Raw genomic sequence first — 7,262 nt, 5'->3', positions numbered from 1 at the left:
CTCCGCCAGGTCCGTGCTGCGTAATGCTTCTTGTAGCCTGGCGGAGTCTTGATCCTTGTTTGCGTGGGTCCGACCACACGGCCAGAGCAAGTGATGTACGTCTAGTGTGCTATGGCAATTTTCGCAATATGATGTTTTGTATAGGTCAGTCATGTAGTGATGTAGTCTGTTCTGCGTGGGGTACGTGTTTGTTTGAAGCATTCTGAACGTGAGGGCTTGAGGCCTGGTGAGCTTATTGTGAGGTGTGCTGTATATTCTGCGGTCTAGATAAAAGTGCTTTGTTATCTCGTTATATGTGGAGGGAGGGTCCCGATTCTCGCTGGGATGGTCACGACCAGAATAGGTGGCGTCGCGGAGGGTTAGGTCTCGCGCGCTCCTGTGAGCCATCTCATTGAGATTGCGAGGGGCGTCCTCGATATCTCCGAGGTGTGCCGGGAACCAGCAGATGGTGTGATGCTGCAGCGGTGCGGATCTGTTGATTATTTGTAGAGCTTGGCTTGCAATTGCTCCTTTCTGAAAGGCTTTGACAGCCGAGCGTGAATCGCTGTAGACGTGGGTGGTGGTCGGGTCTGTGAGCGCGAGTGCGATAGCGACCTGTTCTGCTATCTCGGACTTGTGGGTCTTGACTGTGAGAGCGTTTGTGACTTGACCTTGCGTATTGATCGTGGTGGCAGCGAAAGCCTTCCTGGTCGGGTATTGTGCCGCGTCTACGAAACAGGCTAAGATCTTCTTATCGCGTATTTCGCGCAGGATGAACGATCCGCGTGCCAGCCTTCTGGGTTGATGGTGCGCGGGGTTCATGTTCCGTGGGAGTGGGCGAACCGTGTAGGAATTGCGTGTGTCCGTCGGAACGCTTCGATATAGTTTCTCCATTACTGTGGTGTCATGACCTAGTTTGGCTAGGATTTCTCTACCTGGTTTGGTTCCAGAGAGTCTTGTCCATTGAGCCCGTTCTTGAGCTTCGGCGATTTCTTCAAGTGTATTGTGCACCCCCAGCTGCAGCAGGAGCTCTGTCTCGGTGTTCTTGGGGATTCCCAGCGATAGTTTGACTAGCTTCCTCAGTTGTACATTGAGTTTTTCTTTCTCCGCTACCTTCCATCTGTGCATGGCCGCCTCGTAGGTGAAGTGGCATAGCGCAAAGGCGTGTGTTAGCTTGAGCAGATTTTCTTCCTTAAGGCCGTGTTGTCTGTTTGCCACGCGTCGTATGAGATTTAAGGCATTATTCGACTTCGTCACGATCTTCTCCACTGTCGCGGCGTTAGAGCCGTTGCTCTCAATGAGCATTCCAAGGACTATGATTTTGCTGACGTGTGGAATGGTTCCTCCGTCTTTTGTTCTGAGAGTAATGGAATGTGCGTCTCTGATTTCGTTCTTTGGCTTGGGACCGCTTCTCGATGGTTTGTAGACGAGGAGCTCCGACTTCGCAGGCGAACACCGCAGGCCGGTGAGAGCAAGGTATTCCTCGATCGCGTCGATCGCTTGCTGCAGAGCGCTTTCAATTGATCCCAGGCTACCTCCGGGGACCCAAAGCGTTACGTCATCTGCGTATATCGTGTATCTGACGTTCTCGATTAGATACAGTTTCTTGCCTAGGCCGGCTAGCGCAAGATTAAAAAGCGTCGGAGAGATGACTGAACCTTGCGGTGTGCCCTTGCCACCGAGTTTGTATTTCTGGGACTTGATTTCCCCTAGACGGAGGGTGGCCGTTCTGTCGCTCAGGAACGATTTTGTGTAAGCGTAGAGTCTCGTGCCGAGGTCGAGGTTGGAAATCGTGTCGAGTATGTAGTCATGTGATAAGTTATCGAATGCCTTTTCGAGGTCTAGCCCTAGGATTACTCTCGCGTCTCTCGTGTCTGCGTCAATGATCTCATGCTTGAGGAGCTTCATGGCGTCTTGGGTGGATAGTCCGGGTCTAAAGCCGATCATTGCTGCGGGGTAGACATCTTTTTCTTCGAGATGCCTCGAGAGCCTGTTTAGAACCGCGTGCTCGGCTACCTTGCCGACGCAAGACGTCAGCGAGATAGGTCTGAGGTTATTGATGTTGGGCGCCTTGCCAGGTTTTGGGATGAGCACGATGAGGGCCGTTTTCCAATCTTCGGGTAGGGCTCCATTCCTCCAGATTTTGTTGATTTCCTCTGTGAGTGTTTCGATGGAGGTTTCGTCGATGTTTCTAAGTGCCTTGTTAGTTACGCCGTCCGGCCCGGCGCTGACTTGCTGTTTAGGTTCTGAAGCGCTGTGCGTATCTCTTCGGTTGAGAATTCCCGATCTAGCTCTGGGTTGGCTTTGCCGCGATATGCTTCGGCGGTCGTGCCTCTAGCATTTTTGGCCAGAGGGAGGTACTTGTCGGCGAGACGGTCAATGAGCTCATTTTCAGTGGTAGTTTTGAGTTCCTCGTGCATGATCCTGTTCAGCGTACGACCCTGGTCCGCTTTGGTTCTGGTTCTGTCTAAAAGATGCTTGAGCAGTTGCCACGTCGTCCGGCTGTTGATGCGGCCGTCCGCGGCGTCGCACACCTCGTTCCATTGCTGGTTAGATAGTTGCGCGCAATATTCTGCAATCAGCCGGTTGAGGGAAGAAATTCTTTTCCTCAGCCGTCGATTGTGTCTTTGTTCTTTCCATCTCTTGGTGAGCGATTGTTTGGCTTCGAGCATGTGAGCCAGTCGGCTGTCCATGCTTTGAACGGGGAGATCTGTCTCTATTTCCTTCGTGGCCGCCTTAATGTCGGCCTTTAGTTGCGACGTCCATTGTTCAATTGATTCATTGCCTGTTCGGCGTTCGTGTCTGAACTCGCGGAACTTGTCCCAGTCGACGTACGTCATTTTTCTGGGTTCTCTGGATGGGGTGTCAATCGCTGTCTCAACAATGTGATGATCGCTGCCCAAATCCTCGAAGAGGTTGTTCCACTGATAGTTTGGAACGTTGCGGACGAAAGTGAGATCTGGCGTTGCGTCACGGTTGACCGAGTTACCCGTTCTTGTGGGGTACGCGGCGTTCGTGATGAGCGTTAGGTCAAGTTCATCGGCGTCGTTTAGTAAGTACTTCCCCTTGGCACTGCTGGCGACGTATCCCCAGGCCGTGTTAGGGGCGTTGAAGTCCCCGGCCACGATCATGGGGTTGTCGCAGGCACGGTTGCGGGCGAGCTGGAGTATTTGCCTGAATTTTTGTGCTCTGTGCTTGGGGCTGCTGTAAACGTTTAGGATGAATATGCTCTTGGCGTTCTTGGCTCTAGGGAAGACTTCCGTGAGAAGGAATTCGCAATTGCTGCGGTGGTGATTAATTTTGTGCGTCTTGTGAGCTAGCTTGTTGCTGACCAACGTGGCGATACCTCTACATTTGTGTTGCGGTGTCATTGCGGTCACGTCATAGCCGGATAGCGAGGGTGTAGCGGTATTTGTCTCTTGTAGGAGAATGACTTGCGGTTTGTCTTTTTTGGCTCGAATGTATTGTTGCAGGGGAGCCTTTTTGCGGACGTAGCCCCTACAATTCCATTGCCAAAGGCGAAACGTTTCAGTTGGCACAGCCATCTTTGTTGTTGGCGTGCGGTGGCCTTTGTGAGGCCACGTTGTTGCTTTGTCTATCGAGCGGCAACGCCCGAGTAGACTGTGACGTCACAGACGGGTGGTCTGCCATTTCTAGCGCGTTGAGCCTTGCCCCATGGATGTTGATCGTCTCCATCATGTGATTGATTTGTAACGTTATCCTGTCGTAACCTTCCTTGAGGGTCCCTACCGTCGTCGCAAGTTTGTCTTGCCCTTCCTTCATTGACGCGATGGTAGTTGCAAGTCCGCCTAGCAGGTCCTTGATTTCCTTAATGTCACTGTCCGTGCCCGATGGATGTGTGTTTGTCACGGCTTTTCTCTTATGCGGATTACGCGTGGATTCCGCGACCGGTACCTCTACTACCATGGCTTCTGATGGGACTTCGGTTTGATTAGAGTCGGAGGGTGGTGGCGTTTTGAGTTGTCTGATTTCCTCGACGAGTTGCGTGATTGTTTGCCTTAACTCTTTGTTTTCGTGTTCTAGTCTCTTAATCGTATTAGCTATTTCTACTTGCTCTGGCCGTGCCATCGGACTCACCTGGCTGGCGGCCTGCTGTTGGTGCTGATGTTCTTGTCGCTCCTGTTGTTGGTGCTGCTGAACCCGTTGGGCCCACGTCAACCGATCCTCACCGCCAACTCGTGGGCTGGGGGCGAATCGTATCCTTGACGAGGATCTCTGGCTTGGGTTCCTGGAGCGTCCTCGTGATCGTGACGACAGGCGACCGCGGTTCCTCGTTCTTGAGCGGCCCCGCTCGCCGAATAAGCAAGCATCTGCGTTGGCGGCCACGTTGTCGTTGATGGTGCTACACTCGGCGTTCTTGAGCGGCGGGAAGTCGTGCTGACTCAGGGCGATTGTTCCTGATCTCGTGGTACTTTGACTTGCGTTTGCTGCGATTCTTCTTTCAACTCGTCTTCTTCGGACGACGTAGGGGAGTTGGAAGCGGCTCGTGCATTCCTTGCTTGCCGTGACGTGATTTCCCTCGCAGAGCGCACACATGAACTGCGTTAGGGTTAGCTAGTCCACAGCCTTTGCAAATTGCGTCGTCGGGCGAGGGGCACACGTCCGCACGATGGCCGAGTCTGCCGCACACATGGCACATAGCGATCTGCTTGCGGCAAAGAGAACACTTGATCAGGGCATTGTTGTATCTGACATAGTTCGGGACTCGAAAGCCGTCGAAGGCTATGATGACCGTGCCAGTTTCCTTGATTCTCTTTGCCGCCAGAGCGAGCGGGTTGCGTGGGTTGACGATCTTGCGGTTTATGGAGTCCTGCGTCTCATCTAGCGGAACCCCTCTTATAACGCCTTTGCACGTTTCGTGCGGCGCCGTCCTATATGCAGTGGTTTCAAACGTTTGCTCTCCTATGGAAATGCTGCGGATCCTGAGGTATTTTGCTGCGTTCGGCTCGGACGGTGTGCTGACCACCATGATGTTCTGCTTCAAATTGGGGCATATCGTGTCCTCGCTTCGCTCGTTAGGTTCGATGCAAGCAGCCATGCAAATTGCTTTGGTGACCGTAAGTTGGCCTACCTTGGCTATGTTGATACCGCCACGTATGCGAATCACGATTTTGATATCATCTTGGGGCAGCGCGGGCATTCTGCTTGCTTTGATCAAGGAGTTTCTCGCTGTTGAGGCGGTTGCGTTCTTATTTCCTCCCTTTCGCTGGTGGTTAACGAGGTTGGGCTGGCTCAACGCAGTCTTGATTACTGACGGGCGCGGCGCCACGATAGTCCACCCAGCGTCTGCGGTGAAGTCTTCCGGGCTCATGTCTTGGCCATTGACTTCGTATGCCATCGCTGTAGGATCGTTCTTGGGTGGAAGGCTTGTTTGTTGTGATCGCTGGAGGCCCCCACCGCCGGGGTGGGCGCGGGGAGGTCTTGGGTCGGCGACGGCTTGGTCGGAGTCGAGACGGGCGTTAATGGCGGCGGCCGTGCTCGCCGTTAGGCTTAGAGCCCGAGGCGGGGTGGCGAGGGATGAAATCACTCGTAAAAAAGTACAGATGTCACGCACTTGCCGAAATGTGGTCTCCTTAGGTAGAAAAGTACTTCAAGAATCCGATTCCGGGTAGAAAAGGCACAAAACTGGGCAAAAGACACATTTAAATTGGCGAGAAAGCGAGAGCTGGCGCGCCAATAGGCCATGAACCGGCTGGTAATATCATTGAGAAATGAAATACATTAGTTAATAAATAAATAATAAAAATGAAAACGAGTGATTAATCGAAGATGAGAAATAAACCGATAACAAATGAAATAAAGCAGTGGTAATAAGGTAGTCAGCCTTGCTTAGGTAGGAATAGTATAAAGTAAAGGATAGTCGTAAAAATGAGCAAGTTAAATTTTGATTAATTATGTTAATAATATTGTAACGGTGAACTTGTGTTTTCACTTTGACTTTTCTAAATTTATGATTTATTGATGGTAAGAGCCAACTATTAATACGGCAATCTTTTTTGTGTCACAGAGGAAATTATAAATGGCTCGGCAAACGTTCCTGCGGCTGTATGCTAATATCGTTGCTCCATGTAAGAATATAACAGTACTGCATATGAACAGTCCTAGATTTCGAAGCGAAATTTTTAAGCATCATTTTCTGTGAGTACAAAACCACCCACACGATATTAAAAAAAAGTGATCGATGGATTCCGGCGCATTGCAGGGGAAGCAAAAAGGGGATACCGCCAGACCACATCTGTTCAAGCAAAGATTAAGCGGTGGAAGACGGCAACCCAGCATTGTAAATGATGCTTCACGGCGTCTTCCTAAAGCTCCTTAAACTTCGTAAAGTAGCGATACTCTCCTCCTCCGCCTTCACTCCTCCTCGTTTCTCCTCTCTTTCACGCTCCCTCCTCGACCGTGGCGCCACCTACACTGCTCGAGCGTAGCAACGGCGCTAACATGCGCTCCTCGCCACTCCGTAGACGCTTCTCGAGCAAAAATGGCGCTGAAGCAAGGCGCGGGGGCCCACGTGATGCTATTAGGCCAATAGCGACACGGCGGCGGCCTCTCGATGGGCCAGAGCGCGCGAGGAGGAGGCGGCATTCTTCAAAGCGTGGCACTACTTTACGAAGTTCAAGGGGCTTTACGTCTTCTGAGACGCAAGCGCCATCTAACGTATCGGAGCTTTTTTCTCCGTTCTCAGTATGAGAGCCTGACGAAAAAAAAAATTATCGCATGAACCCGAGAACATGGAAGAGGTCATCGCGTTTGGTTCTGTGAATATGCATTCGAAAGTAGAGCATTTATTGATTGATTGAAACCATCTTTATTTGCAGGATATTCGTACAACTCGTGGGTGGGCTGCCTATTCCCGTAGCCCACTGGTTACTGCTGCTGCGCTGACCCTCCCCACCAGCCAGTGCTGACGGTCAGGATCATCGCTGAGCAGAATAGCCTCCCACTGCTCTTTTGAGCGATTTGGAATGGGGTCAACTATGGGATTAAATTGGCAAGCCCACACCATGTGGTAGAGGTTAGCTACCTCTCCACAGTGTGGGCATTGCGGGGAGTATAGTGTAGGGTACCACTGGTGTAACTTAGCTGGCGTCGGGTATGTATTAGTTTGTAGTCTCGTAAGAGTGTTCTCTTCCAACTTATTGAGGGATTAATGTGGTGTTGGATACTCCTTCCTGGCTGTTCTGTATGGTGCGAGATTGTCAGCATACACTGCTAAAGCAGTTGGGTCCCAGAGCAACTCCTTGCATCGCTTATGCCTTCAT

This window comes from Dermacentor albipictus, chromosome 9, assembly GCF_038994185.2.
Source record: "Dermacentor albipictus isolate Rhodes 1998 colony chromosome 9, USDA_Dalb.pri_finalv2, whole genome shotgun sequence".
In the NCBI taxonomy this organism is placed as follows: Eukaryota; Metazoa; Arthropoda; class Arachnida; order Ixodida; family Ixodidae; genus Dermacentor; species Dermacentor albipictus.
This window is presented reverse-complemented; position numbering follows the sequence as displayed.